This window comes from Triticum aestivum, chromosome 6B (assembly GCF_018294505.1).
Source record: "Triticum aestivum cultivar Chinese Spring chromosome 6B, IWGSC CS RefSeq v2.1, whole genome shotgun sequence".
In the NCBI taxonomy this organism is placed as follows: Eukaryota; Viridiplantae; Streptophyta; class Magnoliopsida; order Poales; family Poaceae; genus Triticum; species Triticum aestivum.
The window spans coordinates 203,729,296-203,749,489 of record NC_057810.1 but is presented as its reverse complement, the minus strand read 5'-3'; positions in this window follow the sequence as shown (position 1 = coordinate 203,749,489).

Here is a 20,194-nt window from a genome sequence, read left to right as displayed (position 1 = left end):
AGCTGGATCTTTAAATGCACGTTTATCCCTTTGAGCCCCTTATGTTTGTGTTCGTATGATCAATCCCTATGCATGCTTTGGATGCCTGTCGGTATCATATTGTCGTGATTGTCGTAAGGGTCCGGCCCTTATCAGTCATCTTGGCGTGAATGCGTCCTGACAGGTTTTTCCCAGGTAGTTCTCGATGCAACCTCTCGACCTGCGAGCGTGGCTCTGGACAAGACGATGGTTCGATCAAAGAAACTAGCCAAGGTTCCATCGCATGAGGGCTTTCTCAATACAAACACTCACTAGAGTTAAGGGATAAACGAATGCAGAAGTCTCAAATGTATCAATCAAGAAGTGATAATGCAAACTTAGCTTTCATTTCAAGCTTCCTTCTCCTCTACCGGCCGCATGCGTCTGGCGCGCCCATGGCGTCTGGAGGAGCAACAGACAATCATGTAACTTCTTCATCCCCGGCAGGGATCGACACATATTTCTTGTGGCTATCGGGCATTGAGGCGTAGCACTGGGCTCTCGTGGTTCCCCTCCCTTTTTCTCCTTTTCTTTCGAGTCAGTCCAGCTGCTACCGTTGCATGGGTTGCGCTGATGTAGGCAGCCTTGCTGAAGAATGCTTGTCGGGGCATCAATCGACAGACTCATACTGGCGCTTTGCTCATGATTTCCCAAAATAGAGGAAATATTGGACCGAGCATCGCACGTAACCATCAACATCAACGATGCCGGGTCTAAAGCAGCTCGACTACTGACGAAGGGAAGGGACGGGAAGGAGAGATCTTGCACCCTTTCTCTGAACGGAGCCCGAATGGTGGGATACGCCATTCGGGCCGTCGAGACAGGCATATTTGCCATTAGCAATGGTCTTCGCCATAACCGCGGCTACAATGAGGCATCGAGACCAATAAAATGGTGCGGGGTTGGCCCTGCTTTGTTTCTGTGCCTTTGTGGGCGCCACGAACGCCAGAGGCTTCAAACAGGCGACCACGGGCAAAAGACGCTGCACATGCCTTCAGGTTCGTGCAAGCGATTCCCCTACCTAGCGCGCCAAAGATGTCGCGGGAAACCACGGCCACCTATGGGACCAAGAGGTCCCTTGCTGGTTCGGCGGGGGGGGGGGGGGGACTCATTGCACAAAGAGCAGACGAGCCTGGGGCAGCACGACAGATATCACACAGGCAGTTTTACCCAGGTTTGGGCCACCGTGAGGCGTAAAACCCTACTCCTCCTTTGGTTGATTGATGGTGGAAAGGTGGTGGTGGAGCGTAGTACACTTGCCTTGCAGGGGTTGCCTTAGGGCAGCAACGACTACGCGCGTATGGGGGTGTGAGTTATCCAACCTTCTAACCCTTTCTACGGTTGCCATGGGCCTCCTTTTATAGATCAAGGGGTTTCCACAATGGCAAAGTAGTCATTATGCACTAATAAGATAGCAAACGGTGCTATCATACCTAACTCTGTGGGCTGATAGGGCGCATTAAATGCACCGCTCAACATCACATCGTTGGTCGCCCGACAAGGCTTGCCAGGCTATCTTGCCAGCTTGGCATATGCTTGCTTGACACGTTGTTGGATGGGTGTCTTCTGTGGGTTTCTCCAGTAAAAAATGGCTGCCATGTGGCGAATGGCTTCTACTCAATCACCTTGCGGGTTGACACCGCACTGATCGACGATGTGGGTCATGGTAGAGTGGTTGGTGAGGTGGTCTCGTCTCCGTGAGTCCCGGCAGGCCCTACCGGGACACCCTGGTTATATGCTTCTGAGTGCATCCCCACCCCTTGTCGGGCTCACCTGACTGGCAAGGGGGGCCTTTCCTCTGATGTTTTCTTGCTTTTCTGACTTGATGTTCGTCTCTCTGATCTACATGTTGATCCTTCGATGCTCTTGGTTCTTTGTACTCCGGCTCGGTCTTGGCTTGTCCGTGCACGACTCAAGGGAAAACATATACCCCTGTCTGTTTTCCACGACAGAGGGGAAGAACGGAAAGACGAGGCGGCAGGTTGCCGGTCGGAGGCGAAGGCATCCATGCCATCGTACTCCGACCTGACCCCTGCCACCCACCTTCTCCATCTTCCCTCGTTTTCTCCTCACCACCGCTGCTCCTCAGAAGCGCCAAGACTCCAGTCCGGCACCTTCTCTAAAAAAACAGCGAGCAGCCAAGGTGGCCAGGGGGGTCGAGGCGCACTGCCTCCCACCTTGGCAGGCAAGAAGGCGCGCCTCTCGTCAACATAATCCCCAAGACCTCTGGGAGGGGCAGTGCTGGGATTACCAATGATCTCCAGCCCTGCCTCCCGGGCGGGCCCCGAAGACTCTAAGAGATTCACCACAGCGAGGACCAGGCTCACTCCCCGAGCGCCAACACCAACATTTGGCGATACCGTCCTCAACCAAGAGTCCGGGGGTTGGCCCCAGGCTCTTCCCTTCGACATAACCGGCGAGAAGCAGATAGCAGGGGAGGGGGAGCACAAGGATGAATGACCCCGCCCTCTCTCCGCCTCTCCTTTATAGGCAGGTCGGGGGGGGGGGGGAGCCGCTCCTTCAACGGTCAGCCACCATCCTCCTCCACCAATTCAAGAAGACCGAGCCCTCACCTTGATGCTCTCCCGTGCCACGCACCTCCATTACCTACCCCACGTGATGCATGCCGCATACGTGGCTAAGGATAAGGGTGTGGTGGGAAGAGTGAATTGGCAGTTTCTACCCCGTGCATTAAAGTCATTCATGGGCCATTACCAGGGCGGCCCCACCATGATTGGCTTTACACGATGCGCGGGGAAACAGGAAACTGGCCTGGACTCAAGATTAATGAAGAAGCAAAGAAGACCCAAAGAGACCAGCTCTTCAGCACCCCCGCTCGTGCACTTAGTAGGCCCTACCTCGACGACGGTCGGTAGTGCGTTCGGGGCAGGCCCAGGGGCTTCTGTCGGTGCAACAAACCCTGGGTCTGTGTCGGCGTCCTCGGAATGGGGGTCCCTAGACTTGCCTGCCTGCGGCCCATGACATGGCTCTTCCAGCGGCCATGTACAACCCATCTTCACCAGCAAACACCCAAGACCCTCACGAGGGGCCCAGCCTCACGAGGCGGATGACGCAAGACCTCTTTAGGGGCAACCTCACCAGGGGGCAGAGAGATCAAGGCAAGGGGCACCTCGTGAGGTTCCTGTGATGCAAGCCATGACAACCGGCGCCAGGCGCGCGCAGTGTCCTCATTTCCTCTTTGGTGCTAAAGAGGCAAGTGCAGGCAAGGAGGCCCGAGGCATCAAGCAAAGGTTTCCATATCGGTGCAATGAGACCAAGACCAGCAGGACGACAGGACAGAGGTCACCGTGGAGCCCAAGATGGCGTCACCACCAGAGCCTTTGACAGGCGAAGACCACCTTTAGTCAGGATAACTTGTAGTAGTTGCCCCCTTCGAATTTGGCCTTTGTGGCATCCCTTCCCGCTTAATATTTGGGGAGAGGACCAGGGCCTCTATAAATAGGACTAGCCACCACAGTTGGAGGCAACTCATCTTGGATTGGATCCATCCCATCCTCACATCCACACAAGCTCACCAAGCACAAGAGCACATGTCCTCAGGAGGCTGTTCTTCCCTTGTAACTGTTCATCCTCAGCCCAAGAGGCAATCCACCACACCACACGGGAGTAGGGTATTACACCGACGGGGAAAGCCGAACCAGTATAAACTATCATGTCTCTCTTTCTGTGGGTTCGACGCGCTAAGCTTTGAGATTGCGGTGAGGGTGACGACGTGATTAGGTAGAGAGAGATCTTCGTGCGCACCCCAGTGTTCGAACCTCAAGTGTTTTGCCGGAACCCGAAATCTGACATTTGGCGCGCCAGGTAGCGGTGCACCAAAGCTTTCTTTATGCCGATCCGCGTCCCATCACTTCATTGCATCCATGGTGGACGCTCGTCGAGTCCGAGCTGAGCGCCCGGCCGCCCTCGCCGCCCGCGTCGCTCAGATAGCTCCTGTCGGCGGGCCTCCCCGTTGTTCCCCGTCGCTGCCACCAATGCCGCCACCGGCCCGGAGGGAAACGAGCAGCAAGCATCCTCGCTGCACCCCTAGATGCGGCAGGACAGCCGCACTGCCACTCCGTCGCTGACCCCAGCCGACTCGTCGTCTCACGCTCGTCGCGCTCCCACCGACACGCAGGCTGCGCTGCTCATGGCACGCGAGCTGCTGCGCTACCTCCCAGTCAACGACCTCTACGAGGACTGATTGGACCGCATCGCCGAGCTCGTTAGCGCCGCAGGGGGCTCCCCTGCGCCATCCCTCTCGCTTCCTCGCCCTCCGCCAGCTGCGGGCGACGTGGCTCACGGAGCGCCTCCACCACCTCTGCACCAAGACAGTGTTCTGGCGCCAAGGCGTGCGCCCCCCCAGCGTGACCCACCGCGTCAGGCGCCCGCGCAAGAAGAAGGAAGCTGCCAACAAGTTCCCCGGCCGCAAAGAACGCTCCCGCGCTCCCAGCACCACCGCGACAAGACCGTGCGCCGCCTGCGGTGGCGGTGCACGGGCATCAAGGACAGGCTCCACATCAGCAGAGGGTCCCGGTGGCCACTGCAGGCTGCCGTGCCTTCACCCTTGAGCTGTGTAGCGTTGCTTGGCCGGGCAAGTTCAAGCCGGACCTGCCTCCTCGCTATGACGGCACCCCCGACCCCGTGGAGTTCTTGCAGCTCTACGAGCTGAGCATCGAGGCGGCCAACAGCGACGAAAAATTCATGGCGAACTGGTTCCCCATGGCTCTCAAGGACGCTGCTCGCTTGTGGCTCCTGAACCTGCCCCCAGGCTCGATCTCCTTCTGGGACGAGATGCGCGACCGCTTCGTCGCCAACTTCCAGGGCACTCGCGACCGCCCTCCGGTCGCGGGTGACCTACGCCGCATCAAGCAGTAGCCAGGAGAGACCCTGCAGAAGTACATCCAGCGCTTCAACAACGTTCATCTCAAGATCCCCAACGTGATAGACAAGGCCATCATTTCAGCGTTTTCTAATGGCGTCCGTGACATCAAGATGAAGGAGGAGCTCGCGATCAACGAGGAGCTATGCACGACTTTGGAGCTATTCAACCTGGCGACCAAGTGCGTAGGAGCTGAGGAGGGGCACCTTTCCCTCGTGGAGCTCGAGCTACCGACCCGGAGGAGAAGAAAGCCAAGGCCAAGGATGTGAAGCGCAAGGGAGTAGCCGTGCTCGCGGCGGAGCCGGATACGAAGCGCGACTGGAACCATCCCGAGTCGTCCAAGAGCAGTGATACGTCTCCAACGTATCTATAATTTTTGATTGCTCCATGCTACTTTATCTACTGTTTTAGGCAATATTGGGCTTTATTATCCACTTTTATATTATTTTTGGGAATAACCTATTAACCGGAGGCCCAGCCCAGATTTGCTGTTTTATGCCTATTTCAGTGGTTCGAGGAAAAGGAATATCAGACGGAGTCAAAACGGAACGAAACCAAGTGGAGAAGTTATTTTTGGAAGGAACTAAACCTGATAGACTTGGAGTGCATGTCATGGGAGTCCCGGGCTACCCACTAGGGTGGGGGAGCGCCCACCCCCCTGGGCGCGCCCCCCTGCCTCGTGAGCACCCCGGAGGTCCACCGACATACCCCCTGCACCCATATATACCTACGTACCCTAAAACTTCCAGAACAGAAGATAGATCGGGAGTTCCGCCGCCGCAAGCCTCTGTAGCCACCAAAAACCTCTCGGGAGCCCGTTCCGGCACCCTGCCAGAGGGGGATCCCATCACCGGTGGCCATCTTCATCATCCCGACGCTATCCATGATGAGGAGGGAGTAGTTCATCCTCGGGGCAAAGGGTATGTACCAGTAGCTATGTGTTTGATCTCTCTCTCGTGTTCTCTCTCGTGTTCCTCTATGGCATGATCTTGATGTATCCCGAGCTTTGCTATTGTAGTTGGATCTTATGATGTTTCTCCCCCTCTACTCTCTTGTGATGAATTGAGTTTCCCCTTTGAAGTTATCTTATCGGATTGAGTCTTTATGAGAACACTTGATGCATGTCTTGCCGTGATTATCTGTGGTGACAATGGGATATCATGTGCCACTTGATGTATGTTTTGGTGACCAACTTGCGGGTTCCACCCATGAACCTATGCATAGGGGTTGGCACACGTTCTTGACTCTCCGGTAGAAACTTTGGGGCACTCTTTGAAGTACTTTTATGTTGGTTGGATGAATCTGAGATTGTGTGATGCATATCGTATAATCATGCCCACGGATACTTGAGGTGACAATGGAGTATCTAGGTGACATTAGGGTTTTTGTTGATTTGTGTCTTAAGGTGTTATTCTAGTACGAACTCTTTTATAGATCGATCCGAACGAATAACTTTGAGGTGGTTTCGTACCCTACCATAATCTCTATGTTTGTTCTCCGCTATTAGTGGCTTCGGAGTGACTCTTTGTTGCATGTTGAGGGCTTGTTATATTATCTATCTATGTTATTATTGTTGAGAGAACTTGCACTAGTGAAAGTATGAACCCTAGGCCTTGTTTCCTATCATTGCAATACCGTTTACGCTCACTTTTATCGCTCGCTACCTTGCTGTTTTTATTATTTCAGATTACAAAAACCTATATCTACTATCTATTTTGCACTTGTATCACCATCTCTTCGCCGAACTAGTGCACCTATACAGTTTACCATTGTATTGGGTGTGTTGGGGACACAAGATACTTTTTGTTATTTGGTTGCAGGGTTGTTTGAGAGAGACCATCTTCATCCTATGCCTCCTACGGATTGATAAACCTTAGGTCATCCACTTGAGGGAAATTTGCTACTGTCCTACAAACCTGTGCACTTGCATGCCCAACAACGTCTATAAGAAGAAGGTTGTGTAGTAGACATCAAGCTCTTTTCTGGCGCCGTTGCCGGGGAGGTGAGTGCTTGAAGGTACATCTTTAGATCTTGCAATCAAATCTTTTTGTTTCTTGTTTTAGCACTAGTTAGTCTATAAAAGAAAACTACAAAAAATGGAATTAAGGATGCCTCATATGCTTCATCTTTTTAATGTCTTTCATGAAAATGATGGGAAGGAAAATTGTGCTCAAGTACTAGAAGAAGAATTACATAGAATGCTTGGCATAAAATATGTGAATGATGAGCATGATTGCAATGTTGTTAGTATGAATTCCTTGAATATCCATGATGCCAACGATATGCAAAGCCACAAGCTTGGGGAAGCTATGTTTGATGAATATGATATATTTTGTCCCCCAAGCTTTGATGAGCAAATTTACTATGATGAAAGCATGCCTCCTATCTATGATGATTATTGTGATGATATGTGTGCCATAAAGAAGACGTTTGCTTATGTGGAGAGTAGTAAAATTTCTATGCTAGTAGATCATGAAAAGAATGCTTTAGGTGCTCGTTATATTGTTGAATTCATTCATGATGCTACTGAAAATTATTATGAGGGAGGAACATATGCTTGTAGGAATTGCAATAATGTCAAGTTTCCTCTCTATGTGCTTAAAATTTTGAAGCTATGCTTGTTTTACCTTCCTATGCAAGTTGATTATTGTTCCCATAAGTTGTTTTTTCACAAAATCCCTATGCATAGGAAGTGAGTTAGACTTAAATGTGCTAGTCATATGCTTCATGATGCTCCCGTTATGTTTCAATTCTTATCTTTTATGTGAGCATCATTGTCATCATCATGCCTAGCTAAAAGGCATTAAAGAAAAGCGCTTGTTGGGAGACAACCCAATATTTACCTTTACTGTTTTTTGTGTGTTCACATGATTATGCTACTGTAGTAATCATGTTTTATAGCTTTTGTTTCAATAAAGTGCCAAGTAAGACCTTTAGGATAGCTTATGGTGATAGTTGTGTTGATCCTGCTGAAAATCAGAAACTTTTGCACACAGTAAATTAGTTTGTTTAATTCACAGAAACGTGCTTCTGATCTGATTCGTTTTGCTCTGGATTGGTACACGAATTTCTTAGGATTTCCTAATTTGGTAGAATTTTTGGAGTTCCAGAAGTATAGGTTTGGTACAGATTACTACAGACTGTTCTATTTTTGACAGATTCTGTTTTCTATGTGTTGTTTGATTATTTTGATGAATCTATGAGTAGTATCGCAGTGTATGAACCATAAATAAGTTGGAATAAATTAGATATTATACCAATATGAATTTAGAATGAGTTCATTACAGTACCTTGAAGTGGTCTTTTGTTTTCTTTCGCTAACGGAGCTTACGAGTTTTCTGTTGAGTTTTGTGTTGTGGAGTTTTCAAGTTTTGGGTAAAGATTCGATGGACTATGGAATAAGGAGTGGCAAAGAGCCTAAGCTTGGGGATGCCCATGGCACCCCAAGATATTCAAGGATAACCAAGAGCCTAAGCTTGGGGATGCCCCGGAAGGCATCCCCTCTTTCGTCTTCGTTCATCAGTAACTTTACTTGGAGCTATATTTTTATTCACCACATGATATGTGTTTTGCTTGGAGCGTCATTTTATTTTGTTAGTCTTTGCTTGCTGTAGTTAGAATAATGTTTTGCATCTTTAGTTTCAATAAAAAAGTCAAGGATAGCCTTTGCCATGCTTATTTTGCTAGTATGCATGTTGCTGTTTGAAAACAGAAAGTTTACCGCTGTTGCAAAAATTGCCTAGAAAAGTCAGAGAATGGTCTAACGTTGAATCGTTTTGCATATTAAGATCTGATAAATCTATTACAGTGGGAATTTTAGTTCATAATTTTTGGAGTCGGGGAAGTATTGATACTCTTGCATTCTTTACAGACTGTACTGTTTTGACAGATTGCTGTTATGTTTGCGTTGTTTGCATATGTTTGTTTGTTTAATGATTCTATTTGAGGATAGGAGTATTAAATATGCAGAGGCATTTAGTATTCAATGTTGAATAATAATTTTAGTGATTTGTTACAGTAGAGAATGATAAGGTTTTGCATTGGTTTATCCTAACCTATCTCACGAGTTCTTGTTGAGTTTGTTGTGAATGAAGCTTTTGATAAAAAGAGAAACCATGATATGAGAGGAATTAAGGAGACACAAAAACTCAAGCTTGGGGATGCCCAAGGCACCCCAATGTAACATTTCAAGAAGTCTCAAGCATCTAAGCTTGGGGATGCCCCGGTAGGCATCCCACCTTTCTTGTTCAACAACTATCAGTTAGTATTGGTTGAGCCTAAGTTTTTGCTTCTTCACATGAGTTGTGCTATCCTTGCAATGTAGTTTTCTTTAGCTTTGCTTGCTGTTTGAATAAAGTATCAAGATATGAAATTATTAAATGGGAGAGTCTTCACATAGTTGCATAATTATTCGACTACTCATTGATCTTCACTTATATCTTTTGGAGTAGTTTGTTGTTTGCTCTAGTACTTCACTTATATCTTTTAGAGCACAATGGTGGTTTTATTTTGAAGAAATATATGAACTATCATTCTTCACTTAGATTATTTTGAGAGTCGTTAATAGCATGGTAATTTGCTTAATATTAATATACTTGGTATTCAAGATATGTGAAACTTTCTTATGAGTGTGTTGAATACTAAGAAAAGTTTGATGCTTGATAATTGTTTTGAAATATGGAGGTGATAATATCAAAGTAGTGCTAGTTGGGTGATTATGAATCCAAAGAATGCTCGTGTTGAAGTTTGCAAGTCCCGTAGCATGCACGTATGGTTAAAGTTGTGTAACAAATTTGAAACATGAAGTGTACCTGGCTTGTGCATCCTTATGAGTGGTGGTCGGGGACGAGCGATGGTCTTTTCCTACCAATCTATCCCCCTAGGAGCATGCGTAGTACTTGATTTTTGATGACTTCTAAATTTTTACAATAAGTATATGAGTTCTTTTGACTAATGTTGAGTCCATGGATTATACGCACTCTCACCTTTTCGCCTTTGCTAGACTCTTCGGTACCGTGCATTGCCCTTTCTCACCTTGAGAGTTGGTGCAAACTTCGCCGGTGCATCCAAACCCCGTGATACGATACGCTCTATCACACATAAACCTCCTTATATCTTCCTCAAAACAGCCACCATACCTACCTATCATGGCATTTCCATAGCCATTCCGAGATATATTGCCATGCAACTTCCATCATCATATTCATGACATACATTACTTTTGTCATATTGCCATTGCATGATCATGTAGTTGACATCGTATTTGTGGCAAAGCCACCATGCATTATTTTTCATACATGTCACTCTTGATTCATTGCACCATCCCGGTACACCGCCGGAGGCATTCATATAGAGTCATATCTTGTTCTAAGTTTCGAGTTGTAATCCTTATGTTGTAATCAATAGAAGTGTGATGATCATCATTATTAGAGCATTGCCCAAACAAAAAAAAGAAGAAGAGAAAGGCCAATATATATATATATATATATATATATATATATATATATATATATATATATATATATATATATATATATGGGACAATTGCATTTTTACGCCTAGTTGGTTCCTACCCACGGGTTTTGCCCTTACTTTTCGAGCTTGCTCAGTTTTGCCCTTACTTTTTCCATTGAGGTCCCTCGAATGCCCTTTGACCGTTTGACCAAAACTTTGAAAATTCATAACTAATTCGTATGAACTCGAAAAAATGCAAATAAGATATCAAAATGTTCAGATAAACATTACCTTTATGGGCATATCATTTGCATTCAGGATAAAAGCATTGTTTAAACTACCTGAGGTAATTAATGTTATGAACATTATTAAACATAAATAGGTATAAACAATATTTTTTTCATGAATAAAAATTATACGCAAATGTAGCTGATGTCTTTTGAACATCCTGATACCTTATTTGCATTTTCATGAGTTCGTATCAACTTGTTATGATCTTTCCAAATAATGGTCAAAGTTGTTAGAACATTCATAACAAGTTGATACAAACTCATAAAAATGCAAATAAGTTATTAGGATGTTTAGAAAACATCACCTACATTTGCATGTAATTTTTATTCATGAAAAATATATTGTTTATACCTATTTATTTTTAATAATGTTAATAATATTAATTACCTTGGGTAGTTTAAACAATGCTTTTGTCCTGACTGCAAATGATATGCCCATAAAGGTAATGTTTATCTGAACATTTTGATATCTTATTTGCATTTTTCTGAGTTTGTATGATTTAGTTATGAATTTTTAAAGTTTTGGTCAAACAGTCAAAGGGCATCCGAGGGACCTCGATGAAAAAAAGTAAGGGCAAAACTGAGCAAGCTCGAAAAGTAAGGGCAAAACCCGTGGGTAGGAACCAACTAGGGGTAAAAATGCAATTGTCCCATATATATATATATATATATATATATATATATATATATATATAAAGAAAGGCCCAAGAAAAGAAAAGAAAAGAAAAGGGCAATGCTACTATCTCTTTTTCCACACTTGTGCTTTAAAGTAGCACCTTGTTCTTCATGTAGTGAGTCTCATATATTGTGCTTCAAAGTAGCACCTTGTTCTTCATGTAGTGAGTCTCAAAAGTTGTCTTTTTTATACTAGTGGGAATTTTTCATTATAGAACTTGGCTTGTATATTCCTACGATGGGCTTCCTCAAATGCCCTAGGTCTTCATGAGCAAGCAAGTTGGATGCACACCCACTAGTTTTCTTTTGTTGAGCATTCATAGCTCTAGTGCATCCGTTGCATGGCAATCCCTACTCCTCATGTTTACGTCAATTGATGGGCATCTCCATAGCCCGTTAATTAGCCTCGTCAACGTGAGACTTTCTCCTTTTTTTTCTTCTCCACACAATCCCCATCATCATATTCTATTCCACCCATAGTGCTATATCCATGGCTCACGCTCATGTATTGCATGAAGGTTCAAAAAGTTTGAGATTATTTAAGTATGAAACAATTGCTTGGCTTGTCATCGTGGGTATAGAAGTTGGGAACATCTTTGTGTGACGAAAATGAAGCATAGCCTAACTATATGATTTTGTAGGGATGAACTTTCTTTTGCCATGTTATTTTGAGAAGACATGATTACTTTGATTAGGATGCTTGAAGTATTATTATTTCTTTTATCAATATGAACTTTTCTTTTGAATCATTCGGATCTGAATATTCATATCACAATTAAGAAGATTTAAATTGAAATTATGCCAAGTAGCACTCCGCATCAAAAATTCTTTTTTATCATTTACCTACTCGAGGACGAGCAGGAATTAAGCTTGGGGATGCTTGATATGTCTCTAACGTATCCATAATTTTTGATTGCTCCATGCTACTTTATCTACTGTTTTAGGCAATATTGGGCTTTATTATCCACTTTTATATTATTTTTGGGACTAACCTATTAACCGGACGCCCATCCCAGATTTGCTGTTTTATGCCTATTTCAGTGTTTCGAGGAAAAGGAATATCAGACGGAGTCAAAACGGAACGAAACCAAGTGGAGAAGTTATTTTTGGAAGGAAATAAACCTGATAGACTTGGAGTGCATGTCAGGGGAGTCCCGGGCTGCCCACGAGGGTGGGGGCGCGCCCACCCCCCCGGGCGCGCCCCCCTGCCTCGTGAGCACCCCGGAGGTCCACCGACGTACCCCCTGCACCCATATATACCCACGTACCCTAAAACTTCTAGAAGAGAAGATAGATCGGGAGTTCCGCCGCCGCAAGCCTCTGTAGCCAGCAAAAACCTCTCGGGAGCCCGTTCGGGCACCCTGCTGGAGGGGGATCCCATCACCGGTGGCCAGCTTCATCATCCCGCCGCTATCCATGACGAGGAGGGAGTAGTTCACCCTCGGGGCTGAGGGTATGTACCAGTAGCTATGTGTTTGATCTCTCTCTCTCGTGTTCTCTCTCGTGTTCCTCTATGGCACGATCTTGATGTATCCCGAGCTTTGCTATTGTAGTTGGATCTTATGATGTTTCTCCCCCTCTACTCTCTTGTGATGAATTGAGTGTCCCCTTTGAAGTTATCTTATCGGATTGAGTCTTTATGAGAACACTTGATGCATGTCTTGCCGTGATTATCTGTGGTGACAATGGGATATCATGTGCCACTTGATGTATGTTTTGGTGACCAACTTGTGGGTTCCACCCATGAACCTATGCATAGGGGTTGGCACACGTTCTTGACTCTCCGGTAGAAACTTTGGGGCACTCTTTGAAGTACTTTTATGTTGGTTGGATGAATCTGAGATTGTGTGATGCATATCGTATAATCATGCCCACGGATACTTGAGGTGACAATGGAGTATCTAGGTGACATTAGGGTTTTGGTTGATTTGTGTCTTAAGGTGTCATTCTAGTACGAACTCTTTTATAGATCGATCCGAACGAATAACTTTGAGGTGGTTTCGTACCCTACCATAATCTCTACGTTTGTTCTCCGCTATTAGTGGCTTCGGAGTGACTCTTTGTTGCATGTTGAGGGCTTGTTATATTATCTATCTATGTTATTATTGTTGAGAGAACTTGCACTAGTGAAAGTATGAACCCTAGGCCTTGTTTCCTATCATTGCAATACCGTTTACGCTCACTTTTATCGCTCGCTACCTTGCTGTTTTTATTATTTCAGATTACAAAAACCTATATCTACTATCTATTTTGCACTTGTATCACCATCTCTTCGCCGAACTAGTGCACCTATAGAATTTACCATTGTATTGGGTGTGTTGGGGACACAAGAGACTTTTTGTTATTTGGTTGCAGTGTTGTTTGATAGAGACCATCTTCATCCTACGCCTCCTACGGATTGATAAACCTTAGGTCATCCACTTAAGGGAAATTTGCTACTGTCCTACAAACCTGTGCACTTGCAGGCCCAACAACGTCTATAAGAAGAAGGTTGTGTAGTAGACATCAAGCAGCCGACCGTTCTGTTCCTTCCACAACGTACACAACCACAACACCAACGACTGTCAAGAGCTCAGGGCCATTCAAGATGGATGCTTTGGTCGGCGCCCCGAGCGCAACGACTGGGGCTATGGGCGAGGAGGAGGACGAGGCGCAGGACGCCGGGATGATCGCGCCCCCCGCTAGGAGTGGCCCGATCGGCCTCGCGAGGACCGCTGGCAAGACCAGCCTTGTGAGGGTGCTTGGGGGGATCAGCCTCGCAAGGACCGCCCTCAGGGCAATGTTGGTCTTTCTCCGCTGTCGCCACTACCAAGAAGGAACGATGACCACCATCAGGACGTGGGGGCTGGGGGCTTCCAGGAACCGTGCGCCATTGCCTGCATCTTGGGCGGAGCTCACGCCCTAGCTTCTCAGCATATCTTCAAGCAGTTTGCTCGTGAGGTGAACGCAGCCCTTCCCAGGCTCGAGGCCAAGCGCCCGCTCAGGTGGTCCAAGTGCGCCATCACTTTCAGCTCGGCGGACCAGCTCAAGGGCGCGGCCACTCCTGGCGCCCTCCTGATGCTCTGCCCACCTGTCACACTACAAAAAAAGACACATCCGTGACATTTTGGGCCGAATGAATTTTTTTTCTATCATACATATGACACTTCTATGATGATAATTGTGACAAAACCCGGTATCATCATAGATGTGGTGGGCTCCTACTTCTATGACAAAAAATCATGACAGAAAATGGGCTTTTCGTCCTGGGCGGGCCAGAGACGCAGCTGCATGAAATTCTTTGGGCCATCCATGACGGAAAAAACCGTGGTAGAAGCGAGGGGAGGAAAATTTTGGGGAGTTGCCGGTTACGGTGGGAGGTCGGGGGCCGAGCGATGCGCGTTTCTCTCGTACACGTACGCACGTGTGTGCGAGGCGTTGGCTCTAACTGAACCGGAGCGAGGCGTTGGGCTCTAACTGAACCCGAGCGATTGCACTGCAGGTACGCGTTACTGAACCCGAGCGATGATCGATGGCTGTTAACTGAACCCGATCGAGCGATTCCTTCGCTACTGCTGCTAACTGAAGCCGATCGATGCTGCCTTGGATGAACAGTGAGCATGTGCGGGGGGGGGGGTGGAATGAACAGTGAGTGGTGGCGTTGCCTCTGGATGAACAGGACCCCGTGGTGTGGTGGAGGGCTGGATGAACAGTAGACGGTGGAGGGGTGCCCGTGGAGGGTGGGTTGAACAGGACCCCGTGGTGTGGAGGCTGGATGAACAGTAGACGGTGGAGGGGTGTTGAACAGTAGCCGGTGGAGTAGCGCGCGGTGGAGGCTGGATGAACAGGAGCCCGTGGAGGCTGGAGGAGGTCGACGGTAGCCCGTGGAGGCTGGAGGAGGTCGACGTGGAGATGAACAGTATCCCGTGGAGTCCCGTTTGCGGTACGCCACACCCCTCCCAATGAACAGGGCCCTCGTTTCGACCGTAGCGCTCCAACACAAGTCCGTTCGTCTGTTTTGCGGTACGCCCACCCCTCCCGATCAACAGGACCCCCCGTTTTCGACCGTAGGAGTCCGTTTTCCTCCGTTTGCGGTACGCCACACCTTCCCGATCAACATGACCCCGCTTCGACTGTAGGAGGTCTGTTTCCTCCGTTTTGCGGTACGCCACACCCCTCCCGATCAACAGGACCCTGTTCCGAATGTAGGAGGTCCGTTTCCTCCGTTGCGCGGTACGCTAGGCCTCGTTTCCATCGCCTGTTCCGTCCAAGCCCTCCCAATGAACACCACCACGGCATTCCGTTCCGACCCAGCCGATTGGCCCCACGCGTTCCGTGCCTCCGATGAACACGACGCATTCCGTTCTTCCATGAACACGACACATTCCGTTGCTTCCCCATGAACATGACGACGACGCTGTTTCTCCGTTCTGACCCAGCCATGTACACGAGCACTGGCCGTACGTATGCGCGAGTAGGCGTTCGAGACCCCGCCCGTATGTACACATACGTAGCCGTATTTTCTTTCTTGCACCCTGGTCGCTGTACGTACGTGTACATGCTACGTGCGCGCCTCTACTACGACACGTGCGCGCCTCTACATCCACCAGTATATATGTACGTACACGTTCGCGACCAGAATGACAACGCTACGTACGCTTCGACCAGGTGGGTCCCGACTGTCAGGCACTTCCTTGCGTGCGAAGATGTAGCTGGTGGGTCCCAGCAGTCAGGGGGGCGAATCGTTTTTTGCCCGGATGCACTTCCTTGCGTGTGAAGATGTAGCTGGTGGGTCCCAGCAGTCAGGGGGGCGAATCGTTTTTTTTGCCCGGACGCACTTCCTTGCGTGCGAAGGTGTTGCTGGTGGGTCCCAGCAGTCAGGGGGCGAATCGTTTTGTTTTTTTGCCCGGACGCACTTCCTTGCGTGCGAAGATGTAGCTGGTGGGTCCCAGCAGTCAGGGGGAAACGTTTTTTTCGCGAAATACAGTGGCCCGTCCGGTGGGTCCCAGCTGTCAGGTGGAGGAATCATTATTTTCCGCGTAATAAGGAGGCACTTCCTTGCTGCGGCCGTGGACCCAGCTGTCAGCCTCTCCACGTACAGTCCGATGGAAGTCGTTCCTTGACCACGTTGACCACGCCGCGCCGAGAGCACCAGGGCGGTGGACGACGGCGAGGCCTAGGAAGGGGACGACGGGGAGCCGGGGAAGACGCGGCAGTGGAAGCCCGCGCGGAGAGGAGTACGAGGGTTCACTGGTTCGGCTGCGGTGTGAGGCTGCCGTCGCCGCAGGGCCTGGCCAGCGGTGGGAATAGTAGGGGCGGTGAGGCCTCCGCGGCAGCACAGCCGGCCACGGGAGGCAGGAGCATGCGGCACGACCGGCGCTGCTTTGGGCGGCTGGAGCAAGAAGACCAGAGGTTGAAGAAGCACTACGGCCGTTGGATGGACATCGTACGGTCACTGGAGCTAGAATCGTTCATATTGACTAAAGTTGACAAAGGCCCCCGTCCCAGTCAACTTAGTAGGCCCACAAGTCAGCCTCCCACCATGGTGGGTCCCAGCTAGCAGGGGGAGTATTCATTTTTTGGTGCGTAATAAGGAGGCACTTCCGGTGGGTCCGAGCTGACAACGGGGGGAACGTTTTTTTTCGCGAAATACGCTGGCCCGTCCGGTGGGTCCCAGCAGTCAGGGGGAAACGTTTTTTTCGCGAAATAAGGTGGCCCGTCCGGTGGGTCCCTGCTGTCAGGTGGAGGAATAATTATTTTGCGCGTAATAAGGAGGCACTTCCTTGCGGCCGCCTGGACCCAGCTGTCAGCCTCTCCACGTACAGTACTCTTCCGATGGAAGTCGGTCGTTGACCACGTTGACCACGCCGCGCCGAGAGCACCAGGGCGGTGGTCTGGACGACGGCGAGGCCTAGGAAGGGGACGACGCGGAGCCGGGGAAGACGCAGCAGTGGAAGCCCGCGCGGAGAGGAGTACGAGGGTTCACTGGTTCGGCTGCGGTGTGAGGCTGCCGTCGCCGCAGAATAACAGGGGGTGTGGGTGAGTAGAGGGATGGCCTGGCCAGCGGTGGGAGTAGTACGGGGCGGTGAGGCCTCCGCGGCATCACAGCCGGCCACGGGAGGCAGGAGCACGCGACACGACCGGCGCTGCTTTGGGCGGCTGGAGCAAGAAGACCAGAGGTTGAAGAAGCACTACGGCCGTTGGATGGACATCGTACGATCACTGCAGCTAGAATCGTTTATATTGACTAAGTTGACAAAGCCCTTGGTACGCGTCAACTTAGTAGGCCCACAGCTCGGATTTGGCAGAGAACATATAGCCCATTTGCGATTTGTAAGAATGTACAACCCATTTTTTAATTCTAATGGAATTTACTACAGCCCATTTACAGTTTGTTAAAAGTACAGCCCAACTTCTAGCTAGGACAACGATTAATAATTTCAAACAACCGCTCAAAACAGAATTCAAAAAAAATTCCCACATTTTGATGGGATCCGAAATATTTTTATCCGAAATTTCTAGTCAGGTTAAATATAATTTCAAAATAAAGTTGTATTACGTTAAAATCCAACGAAATATTGCGCGCGCAACAAGTAATGAAATTAAAATTTCCAAATTCCAAAAATAATATATTTTTCAAACTAATTACGTGTTTGGTGCATAGTAATTGCCCAGTTATTATAATTACATCCCATTTATTATTTCTTAAAGTCCATTTTCTTGTTAAGCCTAATGCATACCTCCTAGGAAACTTTGCAGCCCAGCGGGGCGGATAACAAGTTGACCCGGATATTGTGTACAACTGTCGGCCCAGTTGCATTGTTGATGTTGAAAAAAAGGCCTGTGTAGTACAGTACAACCTAACATGGTTACTCAGCCCACATTCAGCGACGCCGGAAAGGCCCAAACAAGGCTTCTGTACAACTTTTTGAAGTCACTGAGCTCAATTAATAACTTAAGAAAAAAGTTAGATTACAGTGGAACCTAATTAAAAGCTGTCACGAGCAAATAAATAATTCAACGGGTCCCACTTGTGCGTGTGCGTGTGTGTGTGTGTGTGTGTGTGTGAGAGAGAGAGAGAGAGAGACCCATCGGTCGATGCTCGTAAATACATCTTTCAGCCATATGCATTGCTGATGCTCAGTAAAAACTTATATAGTTGACACAATCATATAGAACATCATAGCACACTGAACTTGCATACAAAAATTTCACGCAGGCGGCACAATCAGGATGGAAGCAGTGGATCGCTACGGGAAGGGCTATGTTGAAACCAACGAAGTCGTACATAACGGTTCATCGTCTTTATAAATGACGGGGAAATATCTTGAATGTTGTGCAAAGAAAACAGACAGACAACACAATAAGTTCTGCTAGCACATTAAGTTGACGTACAACCCTTTCTAAAAAAAGTTCAGGTACAAAATTAGAACAGGTCACAATCAAATGTACTGGCATATCAGTGCTTCAGACCCATAGCTCGGATTTAACTAGTACTATCTGACAAGATTCAGTTGTTACCTCAAATTAGAGCACATCCAGGCAGCCAGCCCTGCCTCTTCTCCCAAAGAAGCAGTGGCCTCCGCCGCGCGATGGAGTAGGCCCTGTGCCATCCATCGTTCCGAGCAACACGGGGAAAGTCTGACGTTGACTCCTGTAATGGACGTCGTCGACGGACCCTGGCACCAGCGGCGGCGGCAGGACTTCGATTGATGGATTGACCACTTCTTCGACATGCACGAACACTCGATACAGGTACATCCCTAACGTGGTCCGCGGCGGCCTTGGTGGCGACGAATAGTACAACCCCGGTTCCTGCACCGGTATCTCAACACCAATCACCTTCGGTATGGTGGACGGCTTCTTCATCCATGCCATAACCGTCAGAGCCCAGCTGTCTGGAGGAACAAACATACTTACGAGCTCACCTCCAAGGTCGTTGATAAGCTCGTTCATGGACTCGCTGTTCCAAGCACGTCGAGGCATGCCGTGGAAGGTAAGCTTTGTTAAAAACTCAAGCTCAGAGGGCACCGAGCCCCATCCTGGGTGCCACCGATCAAAGCTCACCAGCGCGCCATCGCAGAACAAACGCCGGGAAGATTCGAACACACGACTGCAGTCGAAAGTTGTCCGGAACCTGACGAAGAAATCAGCCGGTGGCGGACAGACTTCGACGAGCAAGTCACTTATTTGGATGCCGTGCGCAATGCCAAGAGCTTTGACAAGGTCGTCCGGCGAGACGGGAGGCCGGTCGCCGTTGATGGTTACCATCAGCACTTTGCCGGCAAACTGGTCGTCAAGCGCCGCCATGCCACTGTTGAGCGACAGCACGCAGCGACCGAAGGCAGGACGGACCTCAGGATCTCCGGCTCGGAGATCCGCGTTGACCGGCGACATGATAGTGCGCTTGAGTACAGGGAGTACAGGAGGGGGATTTGGGGGAACTGGAGTAGGAATCAAGATTCCAGAGGTGGGGGAGGGGCGGGAGACTGGGGATGAAAAGGTAGCATGAATTTCGAGCACGCGCCAATATGCTCTCGGCGCGCAAGCGCACGAAAACACCGGTGGCGCCCACATGTCGGCCTAAGAGTCCTTATTCTTTCTTTTTTGGAGAGCCCGGCCTTTTTTTCAGGATCTTTTGAGAGCCCGGCCTGAGAGTCATAATTGACCTGTTTGGCATTGCGTTACTACTCGGCCCATATTCAACGACACCTCACTGGCCCAAACAAGTGTACATCATCGAAAAGACAGTGAGCTCAAATTATATAACTTGAAAAAAGGAGATATACTCTGAACACTGGAGAATGGTGATGCCCTCATTTAGCCCACCAGTAGTTCGAGACAATAAACAGTTCGAAACAACGATATATACAACATTCAAACACTGACTAGTGAC